Source organism: Drosophila montana, unplaced genomic scaffold (assembly GCF_035044405.1).
Source record: "Drosophila montana isolate Dmon_TW-CO22-7 unplaced genomic scaffold, ASM3504440v1 contig_203_1, whole genome shotgun sequence".
In the NCBI taxonomy this organism is placed as follows: domain Eukaryota; kingdom Metazoa; phylum Arthropoda; class Insecta; order Diptera; family Drosophilidae; genus Drosophila; species Drosophila montana.
Window position 1 is genome coordinate 1,077,088 of NW_026996956.1, and position 25,025 is coordinate 1,102,112.

At 34.0% G+C, this 25,025-nt stretch overlaps 1 long non-coding RNA gene across 1 annotated transcript; it reads left to right on the plus strand.

The window, feature by feature from the left end:
* The first annotated feature begins 7,738 nt into the window (after positions 1-7,738).
* Positions 7,739-16,579, plus strand: LOC135426555 (uncharacterized). Its single transcript, XR_010435920.1, has 3 exons — positions 7,739-7,947; positions 8,104-8,215; positions 16,318-16,579. It is a non-coding gene; the product is annotated as an uncharacterized LOC135426555 (long non-coding RNA).
* Positions 16,580-25,025: the final 8,446 nt, after the last annotated feature.

Genomic DNA, 25,025 nt, shown 5'->3' on the forward strand with positions numbered 1-25,025 from the left:
TATAGACAGATTCTAATTGTGTGATAGCTGTTTGTATATCTAGGTTCCCAGCAATGACTCTAGTCTTATCATTTTCAATAATCTTTTTATACCCTGAACCCATTAAAAATGGGTAAAAAGGGTATAATGTATTTGTGCAAATGTATGTAACAGGCAGAAGAAAGCATCTACGACCCCATAAAATATATATATTCTTGATCCGTCCGTCCGTATGTGTGAACGCAAGGATCTCAGAACCTATAAGAGCTAGAGACTTGAAATGCTTGCTGTAGATCCTCCTAGTGCCCGCGCAGATCGAGTTTGTTTCCGATATTCGATAACTTGCCGTTTGCAAATATCGATAAGAATCGATATCGAAATCAAGTTTTTTTTGAGAAATTTTGCTAAATAATAAGAGCTAGACTCACCAAACTTGACATATAGCTTCTAGAATAGTACATATATATTAAGTATCTTTCATTTTATAGCTATCGCCAACTCCCCGCTGCCACCACAATAAATCAAGTAAATAAACCAATTTATGCTGCCCACAATATAAGCCACAATTTAAATGCAATAGACTTTTTGAGAATACACAAATATTCTATGGGACAATAAGATGTACTTTCAATAAGATCGGTTAAGAAACACAAAAGTTATATGTTTTGGTTGCGCACGTGTTGTTAGGAACAGCTAGCGTAAATTCCAAGAATTTCTGTATAAATGTACACACACACATTCATGCGCGTCTGCTTTGAATTCTATCAACAGCATTGCAATTGCGATTGTATGGTTTTCTGTGCTACTATTTTAATTCGTTTTTTTCTCACTACGATTTAACTATTGGTGTGGCTATTGGGTAGAAGCGGCGGAAAGTAGCGTGATGCGGTCAGTTACGAGTTCGATCCCTCCCAAGACACCTTTTTTTTTAATTTGTCTTTATTACTACTAAATCAAACGAGCGCGTAGCGCGAGCTGCATCAGGGTTCAGGGTATCCCCTAGTCGGGAGCTCCTGAATAAAACCTCTTACTTGTTAGAGTTATTTCTGTTAAAATAAACACTTATCTTTTATTTATTAACAATTTTATTTTTTACCGCATACAGCTAAGTTACGCAATCTGATATAACTAAATTCATTGAATTTAAAACCTATTTTCTTACCAGCTTCTAGGCTCCTTAAAACATTAATTTTTTTTGGGTTTGTGGACCAACAGTGTGCACAACCGTACAAAAATGCCGTTCAAATCGCAGTATGTTCACTAAATGGTATTTTTGGTATTTTAAAAAAGCGTGGTATTTTTGATGCACTATACGAACCATGAACTGCAAAACTTTTTGCCGTTGCATCGAATTGACCGCTTAACAAACGGCCGTTAAGTGGGGAATTGGGTATCTTAAAAAATTTAATAAAAACAGAATATGCATATAAAATATATAGCGGGAGCCACTTTCTTTTATTCAAATATAAGTTTATTCAAATTTCTGATTAACGCAACTTAAAAACAAAAGATTAATTACTCTCTATATGTATGGATCTCAACACAGTAGCATATAAGCATTGAAATACAAACAAAAAATGATTCGAAAGCGTTGCAAAATGTATTAAAATGTTGCAAAGTCCATGACGATGCGAAATGCGGACTGTCAGAATATCAGACGCTATGTGTACATCCGTACATATATAGAGTAAAGAGAGACAGCAAAAAGGGAAAAACGTTTTGCGTGCAAAAATATGGCGCATAAAATTTGCATTAAATCATTTCATTTGCCCCAAACTGAAACGTCAAACGGTAGCCAAAGCCAAAGAACCGAACAACAAAGTGGAATGTGTTGCAAATTTCAATGCAATGTGCCCACGACGATGAGTCGAAAGAGTAAATGCGAGACTGAGTTAAGCGAAAAAGTATAAAAATAAACAAAACAAAATGCGCTCGACAAGAATAAACAGAGTTGAGGCTTTGCTTTTGCTTTTGACTGCTCTGTTGACGTTCCAGCTACTGTTATGGATGCTGGTGCTGGTTACTGAGCGCGCTTCTCTGCCGCCGCTGGCGTCGACGCGACGTTGACGTTTGTCAATAGCTGAGTCCACAAAGCACAACTGGAGCTGAGCTTAAGTTGAAAAGAGATTGTGAGAGGAGGTAAAAATAAAATTTATTTGTGGGCAACAGTAACAGCAACAACAACAGCAGAAAAGAAATGCAGCCAACGTCCAAGTTTAGCGCAGCAGTCGTTGTTTTTGTGGCCGCTACTTTGCTACTTTTCTGTTGATGAAATTGATTTTAAATAGGACAAAAAAAGGATTAGTTTTCAATTGCCATGAGGGACAGCAAACAATAAGTATAAAATAGTTCAGATGGTGTTTGAACAAATTAACTGTTTGTAGTCATAATCTTGCGATGAGAGAAAACGTGCCCAACTCTCCAGTTGCGTTAATCTTTAAATCACAAATAGTCTAAGCAACCGTTTGAAGTGAACGAACTGCTAAATAAGTTATAAGTTATCGATGATTAGTCGATTTGGTGAAACATCAAAAACCGATAGATATAAAATAAATAGAAAACAAAAAGTTCGTGAAGAGTCTCGAAGCAAATCAATTTGTGCTTAAGGTAGCGCAGTGTCCCGTTGCCAATCCTAATCGTTTAGTTATAATGACATACTCAGACATTTCTAGCAGCTTAATTACAAACCAAACACATAAATTTAAAATGTAAATTGTTCTTAACCACAATTTGATTGTGCAAGCTGCTGACACCCAAGAAATTTCCCAGCTATATTAAATGGGTTAGTTAGGGAAAGTGTAGACGGGGAAACATTATTGACTACATATGATTGGGTTAATTTTAAATCGATAGCTAATGGTCAACTGCAGCTGTGTCAGCTGGCTCCCACACGTCGGGATAGCGAGTTGTCACAAGTATTAAATTAGTTGAATATGATAACAATATCAGCAAAATGGCAAAGAAAAATCAAATGAAATCGTTGCATTTTCGCAGTACTTATGCAAGGCAAAAAAACATTAAATATTTATAAAATACAAAAAACCAACACACATTCGCTGAGTTTAGTTTAGTTTGTTGTTTTGTATTTTATTTTTATTTTTTTTTCTTATTTCTTCTCTTTATAAGAACTGCAAATTGCATTTAATTGAGCTCTAAATGCAAATTTCTGGCGCTGCTGTGTTTTGATTTCATTGTTATAAGCGCGTGCGGTTTAAATGAATGTGCACCAGCATGCGGGGTATATATTTATTTCTTACTTTTCTCCAATTTTTTTCCTCTCTAATATTTTTCAGAGTGCATCATGTGGCTCCGCCATATCTATGCGTTTATATGAATAAGCGAACAGAGAGACGGATGGATAAATGGATGGATGGATGGTTGATGCCATATGGATGACTAACCGAGTGAACATATTCGACAGTATTTATTGTACAAATCGATTTAAAACTGGAGCTTTGGTCGAGTGAGATAAAGGGAGAGGTGAGAGATAGAGAGAGCACGGGGGGGGGGGGGGGGGGTTGAGAAAGGGGGAAATAAGAATCCACTACAAAATCAAAAAAAAATATCTTGAAATTTATTTTTTTGTTCTTTTGAGATTGGAAAACTTATTAAATTTGTAGTTTTCTGGCCAAGACTACTTTTAAGAAATCTATAGAACATTTACATTTGTATGCAGTCCATAGATTGCCCTCCAGATGTATTGTTTATTAATCAAACTGCAAACCGAACAGACATTGGTTCGGTTTAGCTGGATATTCACCTCAATGAATCTAGGTTACGGTTCCAACTATGGATCGACACATATAATACATTTATTCGATTACTAACTCTTTAGTTTATGCCATGTTTAAACATAAAAACTGTTGCGAGATTTATGAGATTTTAGGCATAGCCGTATAGTACCAGCTACTTTATTAACATATAAGAGTCTTGTATTATAAATTGTAGAAAACTTTAATTTTATTTAATAGAAAATCTCTATATTGCCAGTATTTAATTGTATATCGTTTGCTTTAGTGTCCACTCTTTAAATACTAGAACCATGCTTAGTTGGGCCTGGCTCTTTTGTATATCCCAGATGTCCAAGAGTATTTGCATAAAATTGATTTGCGTTTTTTTCTTCTTTTTTTTGTTGTTAGCAAATTAGACAAACAATTTACCCTCGGGGCCTGTCAACGGTAGGGCAACTTGTCAGCTGCCCGGCTTAACAAATTTTGCATTGTCTGTTCTAGTTATTTCTGTTTATTTTTCTTTTAGCTTCACTGAAATATCTTATAATTGGATTGACTTATTTAATTGAGGAACGCCATGCTCAACAGCCTATAAACTTTTCTCTGCCGCCCACCGATCTGGTTGGGGATGCATATGTTTTAATTTACGCCACAATAAAAAATCAATAAACCCGTCAATCAAAATTGGACACAAGCCACTGGCACGCCCCCGCATTGGTTCACGGCTTAACTTTATTATCAACTTTGTCTAACAATGCTAATGACGCCCCAAGAAAAAGTTGCCTCAAAATCTTTCAAATTATCGAAGGCGCAGAGTTGTGTGTATCGGTGGCTGCGTGGGCCGTAAAGCTTGCAAATAATAAGTTAGTTAGTGCTTGGAAGCGGTTGGTTGGAAAATAAAAGGAAGTCAATGGTAACGGTTAATGGACATACTTTTGCATTGTATTAGGTCGACCAAAGTTATATACACTCTATGGTTACTACATTCTATAAATATGTTTCTAGATATGTATAGAATTACATTTCAGCGATAGGTAAACATATTACATAAAAATAATTTTTTGTTGAAAAAAAGAAGACTGTTTAAGGACAACATTGCTATTTTTCCACAAGCATATTTCTAGAATTATATTTCCAGAAGTATATTTTATTTCATTCACATTCGAGCTTATTTGGAAGTTTTCCCATAATAAGGAAATACTATAAAGCAAAATATTGAGCACAAGATTTCAAATTTCCAGAATCAAAGACATGCATGTAATGTATAAAATTTGCATATTAAAATAAATTCTTTTTTATTTAATTAATGCACGAGTACTGTGTCGGTACAGGTAGGTAGGAGGTAGCCTGTGGCCAGGTCCGCATTAATTATATATCCTCACATATATAGAAAGGAAGACAGACAATTAAATATACACATGACTAAAATACAAAAACAAAATAGGTAAAGGGCTGATTAGAAAAATAAGAGAATAATGAACTAAATGAGAGAAAGGGGAAAGAAAAGCAGATAGAGAGAGAGAGTGCTTGTTCCTAGAATGAATATGAGCAGAACTGAGTTTATAAGATTGCCAACCAAACTTGTTAAAATAACACATAGAATCAAAGCTTGAAAATCTGTACTTGCATTCATGAAAATCGCATAGAATATATTTTAATTTAAAGCGCAGCGGTAAGCACACTTAGTTGAATAGATCCTTACCCTTACAATTTTCAAATAACATTTTACATAGATTGTTCGAAAATGATCTTCAAGTCGATCGGGTAAAACAGATATATATATATGTATATATATATAGAGAGAAAAAGAGATAGTTTCAGTTTTACTGACATATATATGCGTTATATATAAATGGGAAGTTTCCCTATTAACGAAATGTTAACTTATTTCCAAACTACAAACTGATGTGTAAACAGTTAATAATTTGTATTAGAAATAGAAACAAATTGGTAAATGGTCATTCCCTTAAGAGACCTATGCGTTTTTAACAGGTACTTTTGTTTGGGCTCGTAACTGGGTGCCTTTGACCAAATATAAATTCGCAACAGCGAACCAAATAAACAGGGTGAAACCTTCTAAGAACTTGCCGCAACATCAAACAACCCACACACACTCGCACGCGCTCGCTGCAGATACATTTCTCGCTCACACACTCATATGAAAGTCATGTGACAAAATATTTTATAAGGCTTATATATGTACGTATATAGCAAAAAAGGCAAACTTTATATGTATATAACAAAATTGCTGTTGGGTTAGCTTTCAAATGCGAAAAAAAAGAAAAAATAATATTTCAATTGGCAAGCTCAACTAATACGCATATCCACACAAACACACACGCACAAAAACAAAAGGGGGAATGGGGGCAAAAAAGGTATCTTTAGAATTCTTTCTTAAGTAACCGCATCAAACGCTTACATAGCAGCTGCCTAAGAGGACGAGAGGTGGGTGAGGGATTGCGCAGTAAACTTGAATCCTTGCGCACGGATTAGGGTTCCCCTTCGGCCATCGCTGCTGAGGCGCCGTGCAAACTATTACGTCTACAAGTGTCAAAGGCAGGCGGCATCGTATTTGGGGGAATGAACTGTGAGCTACTTTGCACTCTGTTAACATTAGAAAACCTCCCCTCAATCGATTTACATAAAACATCTTGGTACGAAGGAAAATATTATACAAGTATTGCAGCTCGTAAAGTGTAATCGGATAGCTGATATGCCTGCCAGTTGACACGACTGACTGCGAGATATCCATCAATCACAATTTACATTTACAGTATCAACATATAAATGTTTTATTTTTATTTTTTCTAGATCAACAAGCAAGTTTTATGCTTAAGATCCCACTGATTTAAACATGTCATTTAACTGTTATAGAAGAAAAAGGGCATTTGCAGGGTATACATTCGTCCATAAAATAAAAAAAGTTATTTTCTGTGAGCCGACGATTGAACATGTGTACATAAAACTAGGTGAGTTGGATAGGTTAGGGAGCTATTCAAATACTAAAACAGTTTTTAACAGTAAAACTTTAAAAATAAGTGTCCTTAACGGAGTTGATAGGCGAGGAGGTACCCTGTATTCAGCTCCAGAGCTGTCGTTAAAAGCTGTCAAATTTTGTATACCCTGAACCCATTGAAAATAGGTAAAAAGGGTATAATGTATGTAACAGGCAGAAGGAAGCATTTCCGACCCCAAAAAGTATATATATAATCATGTTACGTTTTTAGCAAAATCAAAGCAGCCTTGGTAAAAAGTGCGATTCTACGATTTTTTTTGGTGAGGATTTAAGTTTTGTCCGATTTGCTTCAGACTTATTTCTAAAGCATATAAGAACTTAATGAATACGTGTTTCAGCGATTTGCGAAATTCCACCCACAACAGTGGTAAATTAGCGAAAAATGGTGGTATACAAGTTTTTTGCTTACCATCCTATCGGCTTCAAAATCATTTTCAAGAGAATTTCTCTCACTTTGTGAGAATTTATTTGAAACTTTTTTGGGAGGCAACTTCGCGTCAAAGGTTTAATAAACGAAAGTTTATTCTTCAGCTAAAACATTTTTGAAATAGAAGTGGAGATCAAGATGGGTAGATTTAAATTTTCCACGGGCGTGTACTTTGTGGAAAGGTAATATATAAAAATTTTAGCACAAAACGTTCCATGGCCAAGGCCGGGCAATACACGCTAGTATATATATATTTAAATTTCAAGTCTATAGTTTTTGAATTTTCCGAGAATGACGGGTTCGAACAGATGGAGATGCCTCCTGCTGTCTATAACATAAATTAAAAAAAAAAAACATACCTTTTTTTTATAGGGTATACATATATAAAAGCAAGGAATCGAAAATGTATCTTCTAAAGCGTTACATATTTCGTGACAAAACTATATAAAATACAATGCAAGCCGCTTGAGCAAGATAATTTACTCAAGTCTATGATGTAAAAGCAGCTTCTAAGTAAACATGTTTTTCATTGCCTTTTCTAAATTTGAAAAAATTTCCATAAAAAAAACTATTTCCTAAAAATGTATATTTCAAACTCTTAGTTTTAAAGGAGAACAACTTTTATCATACGGCAATTCTATAAAATGAAGAGAAAACATTTTGCTAGCTCAGAAAAATAATTAATGTATGGAATGTCATTCTGTGTGCTTTCAGTATAGTTAAATATATATATAAATAAGATCTTAGCTGAAAGAACTAATTGTTTAATTTGAGATATCTATAAACATACATGGGTATGTACTTTGTTAGGTTATCTTTTTTAAAACCTAGCTCAAAATTTTTATATTTTCGGGCTTAGGGTATATAAAAGAAACATACCAAATTCAATAAACTATTATAATAATCGCGCATATTAAAGAAATTGGAAAACATTTGTCGTTTACTTAAAGATTGAATTGCCATTAACCCAGAGGTCTCTCTGGGCTATATGTGATAGTACGAAGTGAACGTGTACTAGAAAGCTGCATGGAAACGACGCTCAAAAGTCAAAATGTGTTTAAGGTAAATAGAAAATCGAAATATAATATCACGTAAATATTTGACACCACTTAGCAAATGCGTGTGTGCACTTTGTTCGTCTTGTTTTGTCCCCTATTTTTATTATTATTATTTTATTTTTTTGTAATGATCTATGGATGATACTTTACTCATAAAGCTGCGCGAAACGACAAGGAAAACATGAAAACAAATAAACGCAAAGGTTTATCTGTGTGTGCGTGGTGTCTGTGTGTTTTGGTTGATCCAACTCCGGCCGTCAGTTAGTTTGAATTAGGAGGCACCGTTTCCCTGGGGCTTGTCAGTCTATTTATTTGACCACACTTGATGGAGAGGTGGGCAGAAGGTGCCCTCTTTCGCTGCCCGAAGTGCTCTGTTGTTGCTATTTCTGTTTATGTAGCCACTAATTGATTGTGGCTTATCTCGATTTTCAGATCGCCGCACGAGGCTCTAAAAAAAAAACAGTGTTTGCTTCTGTAGATTTTGTTGTGATGATGAGATGAAAAAACAAAAAGAGAGGTGAGCTAGAATATACATAAACAACCCGAAGGGGTGAACAGTAAAATTAACAACCGACAGAGAAGTGAGGTTAGCAGAAGATTGAATACCCTTATGTAAAATTATGTCTTACGATTTTGCAGTATAATTTTGAAGCTCATTTTGTGAGGTTATCAGAAGATTGAATATCCTAGCAAAGATATGTCTTACGATTTGACAGGCGAACTGAGAACTATTTTCTATTTTCGATTCTTCCTAGATTTATATTATATAGTGGTTCAAAAGATGTGGCCCCTTTGTGGCCCCTTTGTGCTATGTAGGATTGGATTTTAATAAAGGACTTTAGAGAAAAAATCTTTTGTATACAAAAACTTAATTTTTGCTCGATTATTCCCAAAATAGAGACTAGGTCGCGTAGAAATAGACAGACGGATATAGAGTCGGCTGTTGGTACTGATTAATAAGGCATTATACATTTCATGACAAATTCACATCACCCGCTAAAGCACTCGATGTGATATACATATGTGCATAATCAGGTATAAATAATTAGTTTAAGCGCATTGTGATACACGAATATAAACATTATTTTAGTATGTACTCAAGTTTGTAAACAATAGCGTGGTTTCCATTTGAAATAAAATGTTCTCTGAACTTTATAAAATATTATTTACAATAAATGAAATCAAAATGTTGGATAAAGAACAGTGTACTTAAACTCGACCACTCAGTATCATCAAGCTTTAAAAACTACTTACTAAAACTGATAAAAGTAATAATCCGGGGATATTTAAACTTTGTCAAAATGGATTTACCCTTTTATGGTATTATATTGATACTGAAACCCATATTTATTTGGCAGTTATTTTTGACGGCTACAAGGTTACGCTGACTGTGAAAAGATATGTATCTAAAATTGTGGGTTTATAAAATTATGTATTTATGCAAGGCCAGTTTATTTTTGGTGCGTGGAGGAACCTTTTGTGTGACCCCTGAAAAAGACCTAAATAAATAAGCGAGCCAAATGAAAACACGAGGACATATGCACACATATGCTTTCACAAATTCCATGCGGGTTTTACTTTGTGAGTCTTGAGCATTTTTTGTTTTTTCGACTTTTGAGAATTGTTTGTCAAAACAGAAAAGTGCGAGTAACGAGGATAATGTCAAAGGCACACAGAACCGCAGGCGTAAAGAGCGCAAAAAGGTCAGAGGATTGTTAATCATGTATGTAATATGCACAGGGACTAACGCAAATTTGGACACCTACACACAAAACAGCCCACATTATAATTGTCCGTTGCTGAACTTGATTTAAGTCACGGCAAGTTTCGATTACTCAAAAGACCTTTATGACATCCCAGAAAAAAAAAATTGTGAAAACTTGTTCCACACGTAGGTGACTCAGGTGAGTCTCTTCTGTCAGCTATTGGATAAAACCTCAACATCCAAGCGTCGTTTCGATTTCACAATCGGTGGAAATTGAGCAGACGTTCAAATCGAGTGGGCTGCAAAACGATAAAGCTGTTGAAATCGCTTTAACGTTTGAAATGATTGAATAGACTTTAGACGGCGATAAAGTTTCCAGCGGATGAAGTAACAGAGGATTATTAAGATAGTAATTATTCATAAGCATTAAACTTTTTGAACCAACTGACTAAGAGCTAAGAGCTTAAGAAGTTTTTTATAATAATAATCAAATTTTATTATGTTTATTCTTAACGTCATCAAAATCATGTTAAATTAAAATACGGATATATTCTGTAAGGAATAGGTTGCCGTTAAAACTGATCCATATACAACTTTTAACAAAATCAATTGTACTGTTCGTGCTCAATCGATTTTTTTTAAATTCACTCCCATTAGTGGAAAATTAATGGAAAACATATAATTTACGTTTAAGCCTTAGCGAGTCTGCTAAAATAAGCTTAAAAATAGTATATTACGTAAAAGAAAAAACCCTAATTGACAAAGAGAAATAAAGTAGTTGTATTCACATAGTTTGTAAGAATTAATCATTGACTGTGTATTAAAGATCATAACTTTATGTAGTATGGTTTCGGATTCTAATGGCTTAGGGATATTATAAATATGTTTAAACACAAAAAATATAAAGCCTCCTTAAAAAAAAAAAAAAAAAAAAACACCCACGCACGCCAAAACAAATAAAAACAACTACTGCTGCGGCTATCAGACCTTGCCTAAAACCTACGCTTAAGATCCAACAAAGCATTAATTAATTTCATTGAATTTAATTTCTTGTGCTCTCATGGCATTGTGTAGATAGTATAGATGCCTGGTCCCCCTACCTCCTAGCCTATGTACACCCTATTGTGGCTGGCGAGCAATAATATTGTGTGTGTGGGTTGGTTGGCGCGCCTCAACTTTGGCTTGGCTTAGTCTGGGTTCGGTTTGGGTTTGGGTCTGGCTCGGTACCGGTTCATGCATGCGTGGGCCGGCCGGTTCATATGTAACATACATCGATACAATATATGTATGTACATATGTCTTCTCGCTTACACTGGATAGCTTGTGCATGTGGTCGCATACTATGAACGTAGTAAATAAAATGTGCAATCACGAAACCCAAGCACGCCGCTGGCAATGCTTTAGTAACTGATTAGCTGGGTAAAAAAATGTGCATGCGAAAAAAAATGCAACAGAAAATATTGTTGATGCATGTGAAAAATACAATTAAAAGCCAAAAAAGAATAAAATAAACGTATATATATGTATATGAGCGAAGCAAAAAACGGAGAAAAAGAATCAACAAAATGTGCACGAAAAATCAAGGTTGCAGTTCAGCCACATAAGGAACGTGCCCATCTAAAGCCCCAAAGTTCACATAACTTAAACTAGAGTCATATAGATATACATATGTTCGGTATTTGACAAATATTTCTTCTAATGAAGAATGGATGCAGACGTCTTTAAAGCCTTGAATACTACAAGTTCCGTTTTTTCAAAGACTACAGAAGCTAGAACATTTCTGTTCATATATAAAAGTATGTATTTTGAACCTTTTAAAATGATATTCGGTTTTTCATCAATGTCAAAACTTTAACAACAATCATTATTTTAATAAAGCAAATGTAAATTTTACGCATAAATAAATTAAGTATAGTTTTTAGTACTATGCACCCCTACCAACGCACATCGATTAGATTAAGTGTAAACTTCAGACTTGGCTATAGAAAATCTCCCAGTCGAGAGTTCTCGACTAAATCACTCTTATGTGTATATTTAATATATATATATGTATAATAATATATATATATATATATATATATATATATATAATATACATATATATATGTATATATATATAAATACTCTGTGTTCCATTTATATAAATGAACTGAGGTCTACATTCTAGACAAATAATTGATTAGTAAGCGTTTTTTGCTTTGAACGATTTTTTTTAATGGAAAAAGTTTAATCATCAGCAAATAGCACATGCGACTGAGCATCTGAAAATATGCATGGCTTCTTAAAAATCGATTAAGCCGCTATATTTACAATTGTTTTTGTTGTACGATGGGATTTTTTCTGCTATTCCGGATTCCCATTTGATAAGATTATAGATATAAACCCCTAATAAAACATAGTTTTTAAGTTCTTTTTGGAGCCAATAACAATAAATAATTGACAAATAATAATTGGACTCGATGACAATATTAGTTAAATGTAATTATCATTAAGAAAATATAAATTTCACGTGCTATCTAATAGCTGTATCCAGTTTTATATGTATTCGAGCAAGTGTACACTAACCATTCCCATCACTCATTTAAACGATAGCGTATCCAATTTAAACAGCTAAATATTTGGGTGATCATAAAACATACCTGAAAAATAAGAGAAAAATATACTTATTAGCAATTATTGAAAATTAATTAAATAAATGCGTATGCTTAAGATATTAATCACATAGATATTCTTATAAACAGAAAAATCCTCAACCCTCAAGTATTATGTACGAATAGCAAATCCATATTTTTTATTGTTAGTTTTTTGTTTTGTGTTTCTTAAGCTGGCCATCAAAACAAACCGCAAAATACCTTTTAAGAAATACTTTTGTATGAATTTCCAAGAAATTTGCCAAATAACTTTTGCAGCTTATAATTACAGGCTGTGTTGATTTTAATTTGTATATGTATAAATATTTGTTTGTATACTCTTGTGGAGTGTATTTTAATTTTGTCATGAAATGTGTGAAACCTAGAAGAAGATACATCCGAGCCATCAGACAATATATATTGCTGATCAGTATACACAGCTGAGTCGATATATCCATGATCGTCTGGCGAACCACAATATAATATAGCTGACATATGAATGCTAGTTTGACCAAATTCATATCTTATTTTTTCTTTATTATCTATTATTATCGATATCTATTGAAATACTTAATAATTCCTCACCAAAGGGCTTCAGTGTCAAAGAAGTGTCTCCTAGCATTTTTGCAAGACCGTAAGAGTGTAAAATATTCGGTGTACCGGAGCCAAAAGCCTTTTCTATAGAAATACCTTATAATTCCTCACCAAAAGGCTTCAGTGTCAAAGAAGTGTATCCTAGCATTTTTGCAAGACCGTAAGTGTGTATAATATTCGGTGTACCGGAGCCAAAAGCCTTTTCTTGCTGTATTTTTTTTTTAGAGTTTTGCATACTTATAAAAAAAGACAGCAGCTGTGGCGGTATATCGTGTGCCTGCGTGAAACTTAACACAGCTCAATTTGGTCAAAAGACATTCGACGGGCACAAGAAAAACGAAGAGTGTGTAAAGACTATGTATGTTGTATGACAGTGTATGTATGATTTATGTACACATACACATTCACATGCACACTCACAGATAAACATGTATATCAAACATGAACTTTGACTGATGGCGACAAAACGACGCCTTCTTACATTTGTTATAGTTATCCGCGTTGTTGTTGTGGTAGCCTAATTGAGTGGCGCCAACAATTGGGGAAACAAATTAATATTATCCGCAACCCCACAAGCTGTTAAAGACGATATTTTTATGATGTGTGCGAATTTTTGGTTGTTCGCTGGTTAAGTCAAAAATTAAAATCAAAATCAAAAGCTGAACGCAAATAAAATGCAAGCAAAATAATAACATTTCATTAGAAAAATATATGCATTGCAAAATGCATTAATAAACCCAAACCAAAAATAAAAAAAATTGTTTACAAATTGCAACTGAACTGATCAAATGAAAAATTTACAAAATTTAACGAAGAAATTAAATTAGTTAACGGTTCAAACCGTTTTTTCTTTTAGGATCAAAATGTTATTGATAAAAGGTTAGAGATTTTGGTCATGTTGAAGAACTAAAATTCGTTTGATTTACGACAATGTCATGTCTTATGAAAATATTTATTAAAACAATATTGATGATGACTATTGAAAAGCATTTAACAACTAATTGTTTTTGTTTATTTAGATTATTTTATTCAGATTACAATAACGATTGCCAACAGATTGCTTAAGAAATTTCCCTCTTAATCGGGAAAAATATCTACATAAAAATTTAAACTTATAGAAACGTTTTTCTAAATGTATTCTATATTAATTTAGCTGTTATGCTGAAGCAATTTAGCAAAAAATATAATTGCCTGATTTTGTAGAGCAACAAATACACGATTATAGGCATTTTTCCGGTATGTGCAAATATTTGCTTTCGCATAAAAAAAAAGAAAACAGAAAAAATATAACAAAAATTCAAACGAAAATATAATGAAAATATTTATGTATTTATTTATTTTCTTTTATCGTTTTGCCTTAGTTTTAGAGCACGCGGTCGCGGCAATTGGTTCGCATTATTTACGCAGCATTTAAATGTATTAAACAAAATTTTTTTGCTGAAATATGTGTCCGCCAGGTGGGTGGGCGGCCGCTTGGCTTTGCTGGGGCTTGGGGTTTGGGGGCCAGTCCGTGAGTGTTGACGCGTGTGGAGCGTACCAAAAACAGACGTCAAAGAAAGGCAAAGTGTGTAAATACTCGTACATGTATATCTATATCACACATATATATACACATATATCGTCTAAATATTTATATGTATGTGTATATACGTGATATTGAAATGTTGCGTCCAACGATTAGCGCATGAATGAAAAATCACACGACCATTGCTCGTACCGAGTGTTTCAGGCTTGGTTCTGCCTTATCGAAGGGGTACTTTTATACCCTGCAGTCATTGATGATGGGTAAAAAGGGTGTTACGCTTTGTTTGTATCGACTCCATAAAGATAAAATATTCTTGATCAAATATATATTGATCCTGAGACATGGTTAACTCGCATATATGAAAAACTACATACCCCAAACTAGGCATACAGGATCAGAATATTTGTACTCAGATTAATCAGATTAATTATGTCATTGTTGGAATACCTCCCTCATTTTCCTTAACAATTGGAATTTGGTAAAAAGTTAAACCTAATGCATATTCCAATTATAGTATTGGGTAAAGAGAAAAAGATGCACAGTCATGATGTTTAAAGTGCATGAAGTATGTATGTATGTTTATAAGAAAAAAACTAGAATGTTTCCAACGGTAGCTTGGCGTTGCGTTCAGGGTATCTGCTAGTCGTGTACTCCCAAATAGAGTACTTTAGCTTGTTGTTGTTTTTTTTTTAATTATTTTACCGAAAATTTGCCTTATACATTCAATCATTTGCTTGGCGTAAAAATAAAATAAGTATACGATAGATTGGCACCTATGCATATACATACATATACATACATATATGTATATGCATATATATCTTTGTTGAGTGTGCGTTGAAATAGAATCGAAAATAATTGCAGATAAACTGCATTTGGCTGTTGTTTTGTTTGGCAATTTTATAGACAGACATACAGCTGGCGCAGACACATACATATAGTCATTGAGCGTGTGTGTTGCCATTTATATGGCAAACGACAGACAAAACGCAACGCGTTTGAATATGTATCTATTTGTATATGTAGACATTTTGTTATATAGACATACATAAATATGTGTCTTTATGCATAAATTGTTTGGTTCTTTTTCTCTCTTTAATTTGCTATTTTAATTTTGTCTTCGCAGTCTGGTGCCTCGAAATAAGTTTCATGAATTAAAAATGAACGAAACGTGTTGTGTGTTGGTGTTTTATATATATAATTATATATATATTATTAATTAATTTAATTATATTCTGCACGTACGTCTTGGTCTTAGTTCAGCAAAAATGATAAATGGAAATATATTCTAATTGTTTTGCATTACCTATTTTAAGTGTTGTTTTAGAGAAGATTGATAGTGAAACTGAATTAGTTAATATCTTACATTTCCATCAGCTGTTCGGAATTGGATATGATGTAAATGAATGCCATGGCTAGTTACCAAATTAGGAATATTGTATTAGAATATTAATGAATAATAAGTTAACACGTAAATAATGCATTTGTTAATTGGATATAAGAAAAATGTCAATTTAATTAGCAATTTTTAATGCTACTTCTACTAAGCATGCGTATTACAATTCAATTCATAATATTATAAGCCAAAAGGATTTTTTGTTAATTGATATAAAATTTGTTTGTTCTTATAATTTGTACAATTATTCTTATAGCATATATACTCTCCCACGTTTCAAGAACAAGTGTACCTTATTGCAAATTAAGTTTATGGCTCGAATACGGTGCAAGTATAGCGATAATGCCGTTAAACGTCTGGATTTTTATTTTGGCCTAACAAGAACATTGCTGTCATGCTGATCGACAATAATTCTTAGATGTCTTTCTTAGAGGCTTTCTAGCCCAGTTGTAAAATATTTAATTCGATCGTTAACATAATAAATAATATTTCAACCGGTTTAAAACACACACCCATTTCGGTTAACTCCACCAGCAATTGTTATTTCTTTTTAAATGAATAAAGGGTAAAGACGACTTGTATCGAAAATAAACTGCGAGAAGACCGTACCCATAAGATGTGCTAGTTGTGCCAGATGAATATGTTCCTGACTGCACATTTGTTGGCAATAACAAATAATTTTATATAAGCTTAAAGATAAAAAGTGACTGCGCGCGTGTGCGTGTGTGTGTGTGTGTATAGGTCGTTGTTGTTGCCTCACTCTCATTCCTTTGACACGGCATACATACAACTCTTGCTATGTGATTTTCAGGTTTGTTTTTACGCGCGCGCTTCTAAAAGAATTTTTACGCATACGACGACGACGACGACGACGATGATGATGATGATGATGATGATGATGATGATGATGATGAGAATGATGATGGCAACAACAGATCCCAGTGCCAGTCCAGAGTCGTGGAGCTTCTCCACATTGCCATCACGCCCCCGGGGCAAAATGAGGCGATGGCGATGCGTCGCGACGCGCATGTATCTAGATAAGCAGACAGGGCAGCGTGCCACAAAAACAATCTCGAAAACAACTACAAGTGGACTACATGCTCGACTATGAATTACCCTGCACACATACTTAGTAAAGTATATATGCATTGTATATGATTAATAATATTAAGAGCCGACTCGTCATAAACAAAGAATGAGTAAGTGGTTCCGGTTTAATCATCAGCAGACTTTACTGTAAGTTCTAAGATTTCAAATGCTTTGTTCCCCTTTTGAGAATTTCAACCTCAAAACTAAATCGAGCAAGGCAGAGGGCATTATCCTTGGACTTAACCAATAGTTGATATACCAAAGGGATTAGAATATAGGTAATATTTAAAGACATTTTTATGAAAAAATTTGAAACCATTTAAAGGGTTAGGAAATCTATATAAATATATATTTTTAAAGATGTAATCTGGATTGTACAAAATTCAAGAGTTTTTAAGTATTGACAGTATCTATATATCGTTATTTATAAGATCTAATGTGTGTCCTCCTAAGAGCTCTTCCCTAAAACAAATTTCATGCACAAAACTCGATTGGGCTCAAAAATGTTTAATTTTCTGATAATCTACTCGTATTAGCCAGCGAGGTATATTCTTGGAACTACAGTATAAACAGGTCTCAAATAATATACAACTATGCGATACATGTTATAGTGCTTAACAACTTTCGAATGTGGCATCGCAATGACTAGGTGACTATTGGATATTTGCAACAATTGGAGGTGTTTTAGAAGAACTTTTCAAACAGACTACACCTATTGGCTGTGATTACAGGGTATTACACACGCGAACGACGGGTTGCTTTAGTCCAACACAACACACTAACGATGCCTTCTTTTTCTTCTACCTCTTGTTGTTGTTTCATTAATATTTTTTCTTCTCATTTTTTTGGTTTTGTTGTTGTTATTCGTTGGCTTCTTTCTTTCCAGGCAACCAATTTTCGCTGTCCGTGTGTATTTTTTACGCGCATTTGTTTACTATAGATACACAACAAACAGAAATCAACACACACGCAAACACACAGCACACGCACACATAATACACATGGCCAGCGTTATATACACAAATGGCTAAAGTTTTTGATGCGCTGGCTACTGTATGTGAATAAATATGTATGTATGGGTATGTTTATCTGTGTTTGCAATTGTATCTGTGTTTATACTTTGCCATTAGACTTAAATAATACCAAAATAAATAATGGTGTTGTAGTCAAGTTGAAGAAGAAGCAAAAACACAACAAAAAAAGAACAAGAGGAAGTTATGTTAGATTTTCTTCTAAGTTAAAAAAATATATATCTGAAATTGCTGCACTTCTGCTTGAGATACATTTGGGCGCATGGCCGCCGTAATTAAGTGAATTTTGTGGCCATTATATAAAACTGAAAGTTAAAGGCCAACTACGATTATAGCCGCCGTTGGTAGAGAAGCGGGTAAGGATGGGAGGGGAAAGTGGTGTGTGTGTGTGTAACCGCTACCGTGTTCAAAAAAACTACACACGGTTGCATTTCGAATGGAGTGGGAGGCTGGCGGGCACTCGGGCTTATTTGCTTAACGCGTGGAGCAGCAGGAGGGGGTTTGTGTGTGTGTGTGTGTTATTGGATTGTGTTCTCTTAAGTGTTCCTCATGCCCATTGTTTACTTTACGATTTAACAGGTAGCCCGCAGCAGTAAATTGTGTGCCTTTCCCCCGAAACCTCAACTAACGGGTTCATGCTAAGGAACTTGAGTCCATACCCTAATTAAATGTCTAAACCTTATAACTATCGATGTCAGTAAGGCATATGACAAGTCAAATGAAATGTCCAGATGAAAGAGTATCGCACGAGTGATCCAATTATTCTAAATGAAATAAGAACTAAAATTTGGAAAGATAAATAAAAATAAAATCGGAAAACGAATCTTAGGAGAAATCTCAAATAAAAAGTATAGTCTTTCTAAGATAAAGTATTTAACGGTCTCTTTTTGTATTGCAATTGTAAGAATCATAAAATAAATATTAATAAAAAAATTCAAATATTTCAACATGAGTTATATTTTAAGATCCTACATTATATTTTCCATTTTGACTTCTTCCAGAAGCTCTTCAAGTAATCACCGTTTATTTTCATTCTTCCTCCCGTACTCTCTAAGAGCACACTTACAACAAGATAACCCAGTGCTCTAGCTAACTATCGAAATAAATAAACAAGCTATCAAAATTTCTTTCATCGTACAGAAAGTGTTCTGTTCGTCGTGAGTGTCTAGTACGGCCATTAATATTATTGTGACCCGAAAATCTAAAGCAAAAACGTGTCTATTATAATTGTTGGTATTCGGTGCTTGGGTTGGGGTTGACACCACTTTGTCTTGATATAAAGTAATTTATTATATGATTTATTGGCTACTTGATTGATGAAGTCGTTTCAAGTTGATTGCACGATCATTTTATTGTTCGCCTCATGCGTTCTCCGTTTCAATTTGGGAGCTAGCAGAGCTGGAGCCAAGCCCCAGCACACACTATGCATTCCCCTACATCGTACACCTGCCAGTGATTAATATTGTAAGATAAGTTAAAATCAGCAAAACTAGTAAACAAATGCGTCGATCGTCTAATATGTAATGTGAATGCTTAATCGGAGAAAAGCAGAGGGTCAAAGTGAAGGAAGGAAAACGCTCAGCAGCACGCCAAGGAGTAAATGCTCTTAATGTTTGTATAACACAGGTGTATATAAAAGGTTTGTTATCTCTATATATAAAACTGTTTGTCCTGACTGACTGACTGACTTATTGACTGACTGATTGGTGATCAACGCACAGCCCAAACCGTAAGAGCTAGGAAGCTGAAATTTTCACTGTAGCTACCTTATGTGATAAAGGTGCACGTTAAGACGGGGTTTCGGGAAATTCCACCCGCGAGTATGGAAAAATCGCGAAAAACGTTTGTTTGAAACTTTTTTGTTCACCATCCGATCGGCCTTTAACTCGATTTCAAAAATCTTTGTTCAAATTCATTTGAGGAGTGTTTCGCACTTTTTGGAAAATCTATCCCTCCTTGGTGGAAATGGGGGTCAAAGATTCATTTCCAAGGATCTACATAAAAAATAATTTGAGACGCGTTTGGTGGAAAGTGCATTTCAAAGAATTTTTTGTGAATTTTAAGTTTTGTGCGATTTTCATCAAACCTTTTTTCAAAGCTCCACTCGCAACAGTAGTAAATAAGCGGAAAGCGTTTGTATGAAAGTTGTTAATATACCGTCCGATCAGTTTCAAAGCTTTTTGAGAACATTGATTTTATAAAATACGTGCCATGGGCAAGGCCGGGTTATTCCCGGTAGTGTATACATATTTTTATTATTATTATTAGGATTAACTATAATACGTTCATATTATAAATAATACTATAGTTAATTACTACAAAAGACCGCCAGCGTTTAGGCCTTCAGCTCTCCTTTAAAATAATTTCTTTTAGATTTGACTGGTTAAGTTGCATTCTTTTATAAAGTTGTAAATCTTATCTATGTTGGAGGGTGAGATTAAGGATAGGTAGGTCGATGGTAGTGTATTAGGGAAGTGGGTTCTCCTTATCTTTTCCGGTTTTCGACAGGTATTTAGAATATGGGTGGTCGATAGCTCATGACCACATAGCAGACAATTAGGTTTGCAGTCTCTGATCAGCAGGTGTTTTATTGTTTTTTATTTTTATTTTTCTGTTGTTCCATTACGAATCAACTATAAATTAGATGTCAGGAAGATTAAGCCTAGCAGCTCAAAATAATTTGCAAATAAACAAATAAAATAAAAATTTTAAAATGTAATTAATTACTAGAGTCCGGCTCAAAGGTTCATTGTAATCAAATAATTATTTATTAATATTAATCAAAATTGTATGCAGGCCATAAAAACCATGAAAACGGTAGATCGACAAATATGTGTCTATTGTGTGTTTACGAAACATTTTCTATTTTAAAAATGAATCGAAAGTGAATTTTTTATCATCGACAGGAAATTGCGGCCTTATATAAAATATCTGAGTGTAAATACAAAAATAACAAACATATTAAGCCAATATTCTAATTCAAAACATTATTATATAAAAAAAAAAGTTCATTAAACTTTTTATCTTTGCTGCATTTAATTATAGATGTGGCATGAAACCAATGCAATTTTATATTTTCCAACGACCGCAAAGAACCTTATAAATATTTCATTGAAGATAAAACAATGGGAGATGAATAACTTCATTGATATTCGTCGACATTTATACTTTGATTCCTAAAAAAATGCATCATTCCGCAACACTTTAAAGTCGATTTGAACAAATTAAGAAATCTGTCAAGCCAAAAACGAACAACGTAATAAAGCACGCGTTGAATATACATTTAATTATTCGAATGTCAATAACTCTTTCATTATACAAATATTTTTAGATTTTTAGATCCTCACCTGATTTATGTACATTGTCATATTGAAACGGAAATCAATATAATTTGAAAATGTTGTCAACACAAATTGCCGTTGAATGCATTTATTGCCAGCAAATATAGAAAAACTTGTATGTGGGACGGAGTAAGTGGGGAAAATAACCCAGAACTTATAACCCAGAGCCACAAGCCAACATTTTTGCACTAATAACACACAACATGTACACATATACGTACATATATATGTGCATTAAGATACACACACACACACACACGGTTGCAATTTCAATAATGATGTACAATTTGCATAAGTGAATTTATAATATGGTAGTTTGGTCACTGCGTAAGAAATGTTCACAATTAGAAATCGCTCATGTTGATATGCACACAAGTATGTATGCATATGCATGTGTATACTTTATGCACTCACTGTATGACAATTGGCATCTAAACAACTTATTAATGAATAACTTTCTGCTCGACTCGACGACTACGGCTACAGTTTAGAGCTTATTGCCGAGCAAAATGTACAACTACTGCCGGCATTATAATGGCGTTTATACATACTTTTATATTTGTACTCACAACAGCACACACTCTTATATATATACGCATACACATGCTATGTATATATTTGTATTTCAAGAGTGTGCATAGCACTTGAAATGGCAAATGAATGACACCGATGCGTACAAATGAGCGAGCAACTGATTGATTGACTGATTGACTGACTGACTGACTGACCGACCGACTGACTGACCGACCGACCGACTGACTGAGCGTTCAATCAGACAAACGCAACGATCCGCCGAGCGACAGACGGACGAGTTAAGATTAATCAGGCTCCCATGCCATATATGTATTTATAATACTATGATATGGAAAGGCAACAAAAGCAATAATGGTTTAAACGCCATATCAGCAAAGAGTATTGCTGACAACAAATTATACACTAGCGAGGGCTGTTTATCAAGTTCTACATAACAGACTAGCTTATCATAGCAGCAATTTTAAAAATGGCTTATTTGATTTATTAAGCAAAACACAATAATAAAAAATTCAAAAGAAGAAAAATGGAAGAATTATGGTTATTAGCAATAATAACTCAAATTCGTATTGTTTTGTTAATTTCTTTTGTATGCGTACTTGAATATGCCCCAGCCATTCGTTTTGAGTATGAAATCGAACCCTAGTGAAAATTAAACATTATGTGTATTAGGTAAAATTGATCGGCATTCATCGATTTAAAACATAAATATAAGCAAAGGTTTAGTTAATGTTAATAATCTACATAAGAAATTAGCAACAAAAAAATACTAAGTATAGGTTAAAACATACATACAATGTTTATTTTTCGTAACATTTGATTCATGACTTAGCGATCCACCCATTGCTAGAACGAAACGCACCGCTATTCAACTATTCCACACATCCATAAATACACACACCCACACACACACAGACACACAGACACACACACACACACACACACACAACCAGAAATATAAACACAATTTTTATAGATAAAGTAACAGCCGATTTTCAACAGCACCCAACAAACAACACACACAAACATACTAACACACACATACAAACCCTCACACTCGCAACGATAATCGAGCAAAGTTGTTGTCAACAAGTTTACGAGGCAACCGCCAGCGTCTCCACTGAATTAGCCACCTCCCCCGCGCACAATCAGCCACCGAGCTCCATAAACACCCGCCCCTCCTCTACCACTCCACCCCATAACCATGTGCGAGTTTCCTTTGCTTTTTAAGCATATCTTAATTTCGAGTTATCGTTGACTTCGTTTGTTTTTAGTTTTCGTTTCGTTTTCGTGTCGCGGCGAGTGTTTTAATATTTTATTTATATTTGTTTTGACGTGCCGTGAGTAATAACTATAGATATGCTCATATACCTATATCCATTTATATATACATACATACATATAAATCTATATACAAATATAGGTGGGCATGTATGTATGCATACCTGTATAAAACGTGTAGAAACCCGTATTCAATTTTTTGGCACTGTGGCGCTTTAAAGCACGCACAACTCGGCCGAGACGCCAAAATAGTCAAGGAAATTGCTTAAGCGCTCTTTAGTCTATATATAATTATAGATGTATATATAAATTATATATCTGGCCATTTGTATGCACAGAACTGATGATCAGTCACTTAATGAGCACGACTAGAGTAACCAACAAAATCATTGAGGTTACTTTTTTTTCGCTTTATTTAAGGTCTTTGCATGGTTAATGATAGCAAGCTTTTGAGAATTTCAATTTTTGTTGATCATTAACTATTTTAAATTGGTTAATAGCATTAAATAATTTTTTATGATTGCAATTTACTAACAAAATTATATTTTAATTGAAGTAGAATTATCAATACCAGCATTGGACTTAACATTATGCAACATAGAACTACATTTTTTATATTCACGAGTTTTAATTGACAAGTTTAAATACAAGCTTGTTTGTTTCAAAAAAGCAGTTTAAGCAAAAGAAACTTTCTTTGGGTTTAAATCTAAATGTTGCTGAACTATCCATATAACAATATATAAAATTAAATTATTTCTTTTCAATATAAGCATAGGTTATTAATGAAATTAAGACCGAACTGTTTATTTTTGTAAAATTAAAAATATTAAAGCATGAATTGCATGAACTCTTTTAGAAAACGCTTAACGAACGAAATTTATTATTGTGAGCTTGTGGCGCAATTATTAAATAATTAATTGTATGTTATATAAATACACAAAACGGTGTTTATTAGACATTATTCGATATGTAAGCGAACACGATGAAATGCATGCAATTCGCTGTTTGTGCTCAAAGTTGAAAAACTACTGAAACAATAAATGTTATGACCCAAGCGCCTTTCATTCATTGCGCTCCAAAGCAGATAAAACTTATACTCAAACTTTTAGATGTGTATGTGCGCGTTTGAGTGAATGATGTGCTTTTTATTAAGAATGAATTCATCGCATGTGTGTGCACATAGCCACATAGGTTTGTTTGCACTTCTCTACACAGATACAAAAATACGTGTATATGGATACATATTCGTACAGTCAAAGTACAGTATAGTATTCGACAGACCATATGCAGTTGCCATGTGCCTCTGGAATTATATTTATCGTATAACAAATCAGACAGACATACTGACATACACTTGGCACTAGCAGAGCAATAACAAGAGTGCTTCAGTCGGAAGTGCCGGATTTGAAGATACCCTGAATCCAGATTCAATCTGCCGTTGTAAACATTTTAGTTGTCTTTTATACATACACACATACATGGCACCACAATACGTATATAAAGCTTTCTTCAGAGTTAGTAGTCCGATCTTTATAAAACTTCCAGGGCATGAATATGACCAACAAATGAGTGTGTATACCAAAGCCCAAATTAATAGCTGAGTTTTTTCCACTTTGCCTTTTTTTGGGTAAATAGGGGAAAGTATCAAAACCGTGAAATATTGATTATCTATATATACTATACGAGATCAA